The sequence below is a fragment of the Schistocerca serialis genome, chromosome 5 (assembly GCF_023864345.2).
Source record: "Schistocerca serialis cubense isolate TAMUIC-IGC-003099 chromosome 5, iqSchSeri2.2, whole genome shotgun sequence".
Classification (NCBI taxonomy): Eukaryota; Metazoa; Arthropoda; class Insecta; order Orthoptera; family Acrididae; genus Schistocerca; species Schistocerca serialis.
Window position 1 is genome coordinate 555226941 of NC_064642.1, and position 11463 is coordinate 555238403.

Here is an 11463-nt window from a genome sequence, read left to right on the forward strand (position 1 = left end):
TGGAAGTCCTCTGATGACCGAGAGGTTCGCTGTTAACGATTGCAAGTAGAGAGTGCTGTGTGTCACACACAGAACACGCAGTTGTATGCGACTCGAACGCAGGTTATGTCACACAACTGAAACATCCCGATAGAACGACGGAAAAAATGGTCAAATGACCTACTTCTGTTTTACTTCTACCTGCATACGTTGTGGTAGCTGTATAGGTTAAGCCATGCGATGTTCAGTTTTCGCTGAGAGCCGGAGGATCGAAACGTGTTAATGTCAGTTTAGCATCAGCTGACATAGATCTCTGAGCCATGATAGAAAAAACAAAGTGTATGGAAGTGTACAGTGAGTGAGTGTGTTACAATCGAAAAAAAAAATGATGTATTACACTGCTTATGAATGAACAATACAGGAACCTTCTCAAGCGATTGAGAGTCTGTTGGATATGGTTATCTTACAGTATAGGTGAAGAAACTTTACACCGCTCTGAGGAAGTGACTTCAATCACGAACCACCTGCTCCAATAAACCAAAACCTGTACATTTAATAGGATCGCCACGTATGTTGGGTGACAGACATAAATACAACCTGAGAGACGCAGATATCCTTCAGACCGCAGTAACTGTATGTAGTTTGGAGATGTGTCATAATGCAGTAGCAGAACATTTGCCCTTCTTCTGTGCCATGTAGTCTTCCTAGCTTTCCCAACAAGAAACTTCAAGCGCTGATAGAAAGCACCGAAGCTGAAATCGTTATAGGTACAGAAAGCTGGCTTAAACCAGAGATAAATTCTGCTGAAATTTTTACAAAGGTACAGACGGTGTTTAGAAAGGATAGATTGCATGCAACCGGTGGTGGAGTGTTCGTCGCTGTTAGTAGTAGTTTATCCTGTAGTGAAGTAGAAGCGGATAGTTCCTGTGAATTATTATGGGTGGAGGTTACACTAAACAACCGAACTAGGTTAATAATTGGCTCCTTTTACCGACCTCCCGACTCAGCAGCATTAGTGGCAGAACAACTGAGAGAAAATTTGGAATACATTTCACATAAATTTTCTCACCATGTTATAGTCTTAGGTGGAGATTTCAATTTACCAGATATAGACTGGGACACTCAGATGTTTAGGACAGGTGGTAGGGACAGAGCATCGAGTGACATTATACTGAGTGCACTATCCGAAAATTACCTCGAGCAATTAAACAGAGAACCGACTCGTGGAGATAACATCTTGTACCTACTGATAACAAACAGACCCGAACTCTTCGACTCTGTTTGTACAGAACAGGGAATCAGTGATCATAAGGCCGTTGCAGCATCCCTGAATATGGAAGTTAATAGGAATATAAAAAAAGGGAGGAAGGTTTATCTGTTTAGCAAGAGTAATAGAAGGCAGATTTCAGACTACCTAACAGATCAAAACGAAAATTTCTGTTCCGACACTGACAATGTTGAGTGTTTATGGAAAAAGTTCAAGGCAATCGTAAAATGCGTTTTAGACAGGTACGTGCCGAGTAAAACTGTGAGGGACGGGAAAAACCCACCGTGGTACAACAACAAAGTTAGGAAACTACTGCGAAAGCAAAGAGAGCTCCACTCCAAGTTTAAACGCAGCCAAAACCTCTCAGACAAACAGAAGCTAAACGATGTCAAAGTTAGCGTAAGGAGGGCTATGCGTGAAGCGTTCATTGAATTCGAAAGTAAAATTCTATGTACCGACTTGACAGAAAATCCTAGGAAGTTCTGGTCTTACGTTAAATCAGTAAGTGGCTCGAGACAGCATATCCAGACACTACGGGATGATGATGGCATTGAAACAGAGGATGACACGCGTAAAGCTGAAATACTAAACACTTTTTTCCAAACCTGTTTCACAGAGGAAGACCGCACTGCAGTTCCTTCTCTAAATCCTCGCACAAACGAAAAAATGGCTGACATCGAAATAAGTGTCCAAGGAATAGAAAAGCAACTGGAATCACTCAATAGAGGAAAGTCCACTGAACCTGACGGGATACCAATTCGATTCTACACAGAGTACGCGAAAGAACTTGCCCCCCTTCTAACAGCCGTGTACCGCAAGTCTCTAGAGGAACGGAGGGTTCCAAATGATTGGAAAAGAGCACAGATAGTCCCAGTCTTCAAGAAGGGTCGTCGAGCAGATGCGCAAAACTATAGACCTATATCTCTTACGTCGATCTCTTGTAGAATTTTAGAACATGTTTTTTGCTCGCGTATCATGTCATTTCTGGAAACCCAGAATCTACTATGTAGGAATCAACATGGATTCCGGAAACAGCGATCGTGTGAGACCCAACTCGCCTTATTTGTTCATGAGACCCAGAAAATATTAGATACAGGCTCCCAGGTAGATGCTATTTTTCTTGACTTCCGGAAGGCGTGCGATACAGTTCCGCACTGTCGCCTGATAAACAAAGTAAGAGCCTACGGAATATCAGACCAGCTGTGTGCCTGGATTGAAGAGTTTTTAGCAAACAGAACACAGCATGTTGTTATCAATGGAGAGACGTCTACAGACGTTAAAGTAACCTCTGGCGTGCCACAGGGGAGTGTTATGGGACCATTGCTTTTCACAATATATATAAATGACTTAGTAGATAGTGTCGGAAGTTCCATGCGGCTTTTCGCGGATGATGCTGTAGTATACAGAGAAGTTGCAGCATTAGAAAATTGTAGTGAAATGCAGGAAGATCTGCAACGGATAGGCACTTGGTGCAGGGAGTGGCAACTGACCCTTAACATAGACAAATGTAATGTATTACGAATACATAGAAAGAAGGATCCTTTATTGTATGATTATATGATAGCGGAACAAACACTGGTAGCAGTTACTTCTCCAAAATATCTGGGAGTATGCGTGCGGAACGATTTGAAGTGGAATGATCATATAAAATTAATTGTTGGTAAGGCGGGTACCAGGTTGAGATTCATTGGGAGAGTGCTTAGAAAATGTAGTCCATCAACAAAGGAGGTGGCTTACAAAACACTCGTTCGACCTATACTTGAGTATTGCTCATCAGTGTGGGATCCGTACCAGATCGGTCTGACGGAGGAGATAGAGAAGATCCAAAGAAGAGCGGTGCGTTTCGTCACAGGGTTATTTGGTAACCGTGATAGCGTTACGGAGATGTTTAAAAAACTCAAGTGGCAGACTCTGCAAGAGAGGCGCTCTGCATCGCGGTGTAGCTTGCTCGCCAGGTTTCGAGAGGGTGCGTTTCTGGATGAGGTATCGAATATATTGCTTCCCCCTACTTATACCTCCCGAGGAGATCACGAATGTAAAATTAGAGAGATTAGAGCGCGCACGGAGGCTTTCAGACAGTCGTTCTTCCCGCGAACCATAAGCGACTGGAACAGGAAAGGGAGGTAATGAGAGTGACACGTAAAGTGCCCTCCGCCACACACCGTTGGGTGGCTTGCGGAGTATCAATGTAGATGTAGATGTAGAAGAAACACCACCGTAACTGCTCGTTATTTCTCATCTACTACCACATGTTGCAGGGAAAAGCTTCTTTTGGCGCTGATCTTACACACTGTACACGGTTGGCAGAGCTATGACATCATGTTCCCAATTCCGCTGAGTGGTCAAAACGCACTCCTGTCGCATTAATTCAGCTCATCCTGTTTCCCCACAGGATGAAGATGGTCTTAAATATAGCACTCTCCGACTTCCATTCAGAGCAGACTTAAATTGGGACGATCACATGGACTAAGCTGCAGAGAGGGCAGGGCAGAGACTGTTACAAGATGCAGAGGGACTGTCTGAAAACTATGCTGCAGTTCTTGGTGTAAGGAATCCTTCGCAGATAGGTTCGAAAACGGATTTCGGATACCATTTCTGTCCGAAAGCGTAACACTATCAGCGACCCGTGTGTGCCTGTAGACTCAAATTAGAAATTCTAATCAAAATTCGAAATTCCCAGCAAAATACGATATTCCCACCAATAAGGTAGGTTGGGGCGAGGGGAAGGATTAGAGAGGGGAGGGAGAGGCGAATGGGCTTGGGCACAATTGTAGGCCGAGAAAAACATGTTGTCTGGGGGGGAAGGGGTGGGCGTGGTTCGGATTGGGAGTGAGCGAGGATGGGTCATGGTGGGGATGATTAATTGATCAATTTCATTAATTTGCATATCAGTTTGATATCAAAATTGCGCTCGTAACCCCAATTCCCTATTATTAATTTTCACTTTAGGACATTGGATTTAGACGTTGCCAAAGTTAACGATTGGAATATGTGAAGAGCATTTGATTATGAATGTAATTTACGATCTACTTTTCAATGGGTGAGATGCTGAGGGCGAAATAACTGTTTCGTGAGAGTTACCATCTGATCTCGACTGTCTGGCAAAAATGTCGTCCAGAAGATGGGATATTTCGGCAATCTGACTTGTTGCAATACTCATGATGTTACCCCACTCAATACATGAGAGGAGATCAAAATCATAACACTGGGAAAATCTAAAATAACAAAAGCGCTAGACTGATGAAATATTCACACATAGACGTGGGGCTGCATACAGTGCAACTATTTATTTGCTGCGTTCTCGTATATTAGACGATATTTTGCCGGCCTGCTGCTCTTCCGCATATGTCTTTGCCATTCCTATGGCTATTTAACTGACTGTCGCGGGCACGTAGTGAAATCTTAGCAAAGCACGTAATTTACCCCAACTCTGGTATGTGATCCCCTCGAGAGAAAGAGACCGCACAGTTTCCACCCGCCAAGGAAAGAGAGTTGTATATGGCACTGTTGTAGTACTTGTTCGCCAGACGTGAAGAGATATGAAGGCAGGACATAACCGCATGGGCAGTCTAAGTGGTACTACTTACAGGTAATCTGCGAGAGTCTAGCACCAACGTTTTGACACGCGAATGAGAATTTTTTTGTTTTTTGTTCATCTCAGAGTAGCGCTTGTGCTCAGTTACTTGGTGGATGTATTCCTTACTCAATTTTCTCCTACAGTTTTGACCCTCTACAGCTCCCTCTAGAACCATGTAAATTTTTCCTGGATGTCTTAAAACGTGTCGTATTATCCTATCTCTTCTTCTTCTTCTTCTTCTTCGCCTTCTCAGAGTTTCCCTTAAGTTCCTCTTTTCATCGATTCCATTCCTCATTCGTTATCACTCTACCTAACATCCGCATCCATCTATAGCACCACACCTCAAATTCCTCAGTTGTCGTCTTCTCTGATTTTCCCACAGTCCGCGATTCACTACCATTCCGTGAGTTGCACCAGACCTAAATTCTTATATATTTTTTCCTCAAATTCAGGCCTCTTTTCGCCCCGAATACCCTCTCGCCGTGTTTTAGGCTGCTTGTTGTGTCCTTCTTGCTTCGTCCGTCATATTTTACTCCAACATAGCAGGATTCTTTTACTACTTAGCAGCTTATTTCTGCTGATCCTCACAATTAATCTTCATTCGGGTGAGTATCAGTGAGTATTCCATGCTTGTTAGATTGTTCATTCGGGTCTACAAGTCCTGTAATTCTTCTTCACATTCAGTGAGGATAGCAATGTCATCAGAAAATCATATCACCGATATTCCTAATGCCTGTATTTTAATCTCAGTGTTGTACCTTTCTCTTATTTCCAGCGTTATTATAAAGATAATTGCATGTACACACATCATAAAATGTTTTGCATCACCTCGGTTCCGAGAGTTCCTCAACCTGTACAGGAAATTCGAATAGAGATCAATATAAACATCATTTCCGCCCTTTTTATTGCTCATGATAACCATACAGTGCATGTTGTACCACCATACAGCGAGACCTTCAGAGGTTGTGGTCCAGACTGCTGTACACTCCGATACTACACACCGATACCTCTAATACCCAGTAGCACGTCCTCTTTCATTGGTGCATGCCTGTATTCGTCGTGGCATACTATCCACAAGTTCATCAAGATTGGTCCAGATTGTCCCACGGCGATTCGGCGTAGATCCCTCAGAGTGGTTGGTGGGTCACATCGTCTATAAACAGCCTTTTCCAATCTATCCCAGTCGTGTACGGTAGGGTTCTTGCCTGGAGAACATGCTGGCCATTCTAGTCGAGCGACGTTGTAATCCCGGCGGAAGTCATTCGTAACATGTGCACGATGGGAGCGCGAATTTTCATCCATGAAGACGAATGCTCGCAAATATGCTGCCGATATGGCTGCACTATCAGTCTGAGAATGGCATTCACGTACCCGTTTTGGCGCCTCCCATGATCACCAGAGGCGAACGTCGGCCACACATAATTCCACTCCAAAACAGCAGGGAACCTCCACCTTGCTGCACTTGCTGGACAGTGTGTCTAAGGCGTTCAGCCTGACCAGGTTGCCTCCAAACACGTCTCCGACGATTTTCTGGTTAGGGTCAGGGATTTTCTCTGCCTCGTGATGACTGGGTGTTGTGTGATGTCCTTAGGTTAGTTAGGTTTAAGTAGTTGTAAGTTATAGGGGACTGATGACCATAGATGTTAAGTCCCATAGTGCTCAAAGCCATTTTTTTGATTGTCTGGTTGAATGCATGATGACTTTGCTGTCAGGAATCCTCCGCGCCATAATCCGTAGGTAGCGGTCATTCACTGCAGTAGTAGCTCTTGGGCAACCTGAGCGAGGCATGTAATCGACAGTTCCTGCCTCTTTGTGTCACCTCCATGTCTGAACAAAATCGCTGTGGTTCACTCGGAGCCTCCTGGACACTTCCCTTGTTGAGAGCCCTTCCTGGCACAAAGTAGCAATGCGGAAAAGAGGAATTGCGGTATTGACCATGGTTGAACTACAGACAACACGAACCATGTACCTCCTTCCTTGTTGAATGACTGGAACTGATCGGCTGTTGGAGCCCTTCCGTCTAATAGGCGCTGCTCATGCATAGTTGTTTACATCTTTGTGCGGTTTTAGTAATATCTCTGAACAGTCAAAGGGACTGCGTGATAAAATATCCAGAGTCAACGTCTTTCTTCAGGAGTTCTGGGAACCGGGGTGATGCAAAACTTTTTTTGATGTGTGTATAATCGAGTCATAGTGTGCTAAGCCAAATGCGAATTGGTTCATATTGCTCTAAGCACTGTGGGACATAATATCTGAGGTCATCAGTCCCCTCGACTTAGAACTACGTAAATTTAACTATCCTAAGGACATTACACACATCCATGCCCGAGGCAGGACTGGAATCTGCTACCGTAACAGTCCCGTGGCTTCGGACTGAAGCTTCTAGAACCGCTGGCCTACAGCGGCCGGTGAATGTGAATTGGTGCCAGTATATTTTTGTGCTTACTTTCTAAATCACGCGATTTCCTGAAACAACGTTTCTTTTTCTGTTTCAACAATGAGTGAGCACTCCCTGCTGCCAGCACCCATAACTATGTCCTTCGCTGATTCTAAGAACTGACACAGAAACTTTACGCGGTCAAGAAGAATCAATGATGAGTCTTCAGATCACATGGCCTCTTCACCTATAATTTTGGTATGTCCATACAACAAAATAAACATAAAATATAATAATATTTTTACGCGACTTGGCCAACGTACCGTTGACGCTTCCTGCCATGAATTAGCACTTAAAACATTGAAAACACTCTTTTATCGAAAAAAAAGAATACTTCATCGATGCACAAGTCGCCGAAGTGGCGTCAAATAAAGAACTTGCACCATCCAGCCGAATGCCCCATGAGGGTACTCCCAGCAGAATTTGCCACGCGATAATTTTTTTATTTTTATGTTTTTATTTTTTTATTTTTTGGAGGAACGCAGCTCTTCCTCAAGACTCGAGACCAGGAAAGGTAGTACGATGTTAGATACTGGAGCCTGGACCAAAGACGACTTTCTAACTGATCCCAAAAATGTTCAATTGGATTCATATCGAGACTCTGGGCAGGCCAGTCAATTTCACGAGTATTATTGTCTACAAACCACTACGTCACAGATTCTGCTTTTTGACAGAGCTGACCGTCATGCTAATACCATCATCATCTCCCAACTGTTCCTCTACTGTACTGTACGCAGTGCACACCGTGCGAGGTGGCGCAGTGGTTGGCACTCTGGACTCGCATCGGGAGGACGACGGTTCGAAACCGCCTCCGGCCATCCAGATTTAGGTTTTCCGTGATTTCCCTAAATCTCTTCAGGTAAATTCCGGGATGATTCTTCTGAAAGAAGATTGCCAAATTTCTTCCCCATCCTTCCGTAACCCGATGGTACTGATGACCTCGCTGTTTGGTCCCTTCCCTCACAAATCAAACAACTAACCAAGCAGTACACATTGCTGTAGAATTATATCCTTTCGCATTTAGCGTTTTCTTAAGCACGATAAAGGGACCATACCATTTCACAGAAAAGCACCCCATATCGTGTCACCATTTCCTGCATCTATTAGACGCAATCGCAGGTAACGTTCTCTAGGCTTTCGCCATACTCATATCCATCCGATTTTCCATGGTGTATAGACTGATTCATCATATCAAATCACTCATTTCCAGTTACTACTTTTCAGCGTCGTCGCTCAGAAGATCACCCCAAGCGTAGGACTGACTCAAGAAATGTGTGGCTTATGAGGAACTGTTGGACCATTGAACGCTATTCCTTTTAACTATACACGCACACTCTTTGTGCTATCTGGACTGCTGATAGCACATTGGAGGCCACGAGTGATTCCTTCCGCTGATTTCTTGCGATTTTTACAAATACTCTTCGAAGTGCTCGATGGTCCCTGTCCATTATTACAGGAAGTCTTCCTGTCTTGTGGGTAGCTGCTGTCGCTCCTTCTCGTTTCCACTTCACAATCACACTACCTACAGTCGACCAGGGCAACTTTACAAGGGCTGAAGTGTAGTTTACGGAGTTGCTGCTCAGGTGACTAATCTACATTCGTAGTCTCTGCGGTCTCCAGTCCGACCCATTTTGCTGTTACTGTTTCTCTGGTGACATCACAATACTTGTCACCACCTTTTGCTATGACTGATCCGCCTATTGCGATATCTAGTGCACAGGTCCGAAAATCATAGTGGTGTCCACATAGTGCACATTTTGTAGAAATAATTGCAATTTACTAAACTTGTATTCCTGCAGGCGGTGTATTTAATTATTTTATTTTCAATTACTTACAAACGCCATACTCAATTGCAGTTACTTTATTACTAATAAAATAATTAATGTTAATTGGCTTACCATTGTGCGGTTAAACTAAATCCATCACTATATTACCGCTACTAAAAATTACGTAGTAATTTACATAATCTGGTAGCCTCTTTTGTCTAATGAATAAAGTACATTCTCTCTACAAGTGTAAATGATCATTTTTCGTACGTCTCCAGTGAGACTTTCGCAGTTTTTATTAGTAGTTAGATGGGTAAGAATCTACTTAACTTTTCTAAAATGTTTGCAAATGTTGAAAATTTGGAAATCTTTCACTGATAAGAGATATTTTTTTACAACTACGCTAAACTCAAAAGGAACCATTTTAATTAACTCCATTGATAAGACGAAACACTAGAGCTAAGATATGGAGTCAAACACCACTCTAAAAACTGGGAAACGAAGAAAACATAAATTCAGTAGAAAAAAGAAGAACGGTTTAAATAAGGTAGTAACAGAGTATGAACTTCCAAGCAACGAAGAAAATTTCAAACAATTTCCAGACCCTGCTTGTATAGAAAACTGAACAGCTAAATGAAATAGAAATTTAAAGGAAAAGTAACTACAACTACAACTAAAAACTAAGTTAATCCTGTTACGTAAGAATAACAAATAAGTACAAATAAACTGTAAAATAGTTCACAATTAATTTTAAGTAATTCGAAATGCTCCATACAGTCGTCAGCTTTACGGGACACTATGCTCGGCACATAACGAACTCATTTCATTGTTCGTAGAGTTTCCCTTTTACATTCTATTAACAATGGCTGCTAAAGGTTCACATTTGTCGCCAGTAGCAGCTGACGCTTTTATGGAAAATTTCTATCGAAAGGCGTTAAGTAATGCGAAATTAAATCAATCTTGCTGGTTCCGCAATGCGGATGACACATTTGTTGTATGAGTAGACAGCGGGGTGAAGTTGCATATATTCCACAATTTTCTGAACAACATTCAGACGAAAAATCAGTTTTGCCGTGGAGACCACGTTGATGGTGGGCCTCCCTCTTTTAGATGTGTTGATCAACAGAAGAAAAAAAAAAAAACCTAAACTCCTCCCGAACAGGCTATGAAGGCCTAACGGTACCGATCGGCCGCCGTGTCATCCTCAGCCCATAGGCGAAACTGGATGCGGATATGTAAGGGTATGTGGTCAACACACCGCTCTCCCTGCGGTATTTCAGTGTCCGAGACCGGAGCCGTTACTTCTCAATCAAGTAGCTCCTCGGTTTGCTTCACAAGAGCTGAGTGCACCCCGCTTGGCAACAGCGCTTGGCAGACAGGATGGTCACCCATCCAAGTGCTAGCCCAGCCCCACAGCGCTTAACTTCGGTGATCTGACGGGAACCGGTGTTACCACTGCGGCAAGGCCGTCGGCGATCTACAGAAGACCTGTCGATATCTACGGCAGATCTGTTCAGGAGACGGAGAGGCTAGCACGAGCGCTTACGCTCGCCCGCCGCGCCGCTTCAGTGACGATCGTTCGCAGCAAATTGTGGCTGCCAGACGTCACTATATGGCGCAGGGGAAGTGCAAACTGCGCGCTGTCCTCAGAGGAATGACAATATGTTGAATCAGACGTAGATTTAAACGCAAGCCTATATTCTTGATGTGCCAGGGCTTAAAGTGTAGAGCAGCTCATTTAAAATCGATGAAAAGCAGCACTATGGCCGAGTTGGGGACTTCAAAGCGCAGGTCAGACAAACCAGCGTCAATTTATAGCCCGGCAGTGTAGGATGCTTAGCTAGAGATAGAACTGCAGTGTGACAGACAGTCGAGCGATAAGTCTCAACAAAATACGTCTTGCAGACTCGTATAAAATTTTCCTTCAACATACATTTCTATAACTTCACAAGTGTGCAGCTATGATTATGTCGATGTTTGGAACTACATATCTCTGCGAACAACATTTTTTCCACAGTGAAGAGCACATAATCCACCCATAGAAGCTTACCGACTGACTTCAATTTGAAAGCTTGTCTTCGAATTATCAGTACACACCAGACATTGTTGCTTCAGTGGAAGCAAAGTAAAGCTAATTAGTATTCTATACATGATAACTACATTCGTAACGTGTGGATAAGCTATGAATTTAGGTCTGACAGACAGTGTGTTAAGGTAGTCCGTGCAGGTGCGAAGAATACTTTGTTCGGATGGCTCAATGGCCAGAGAATGTGCCTAAAAAGCAGGAGACTTGAGTTCGAATCCCGGTCCAGTTCAAATTTTCAACTTTCTCTGTTGATTTAAATCAATGCCCACTCCCAATGTCTGTAATACCTTTGTGTCTATTGTAGTATTCATTGACATCCAGTGTTTCTACCTTTAACGCGTGAATAAAATG

General features: G+C 43.3%; 1 pseudogene; it reads right to left on the reverse strand.

Moving 5' to 3' along the window:
• Positions 1-10382: 10382 nt before the first annotated feature.
• LOC126482724 (5S ribosomal RNA) lies at positions 10383-10500 on the reverse strand (annotated as a pseudogene).
• Between the last annotated feature and the right edge of the window lie 963 nt (positions 10501-11463).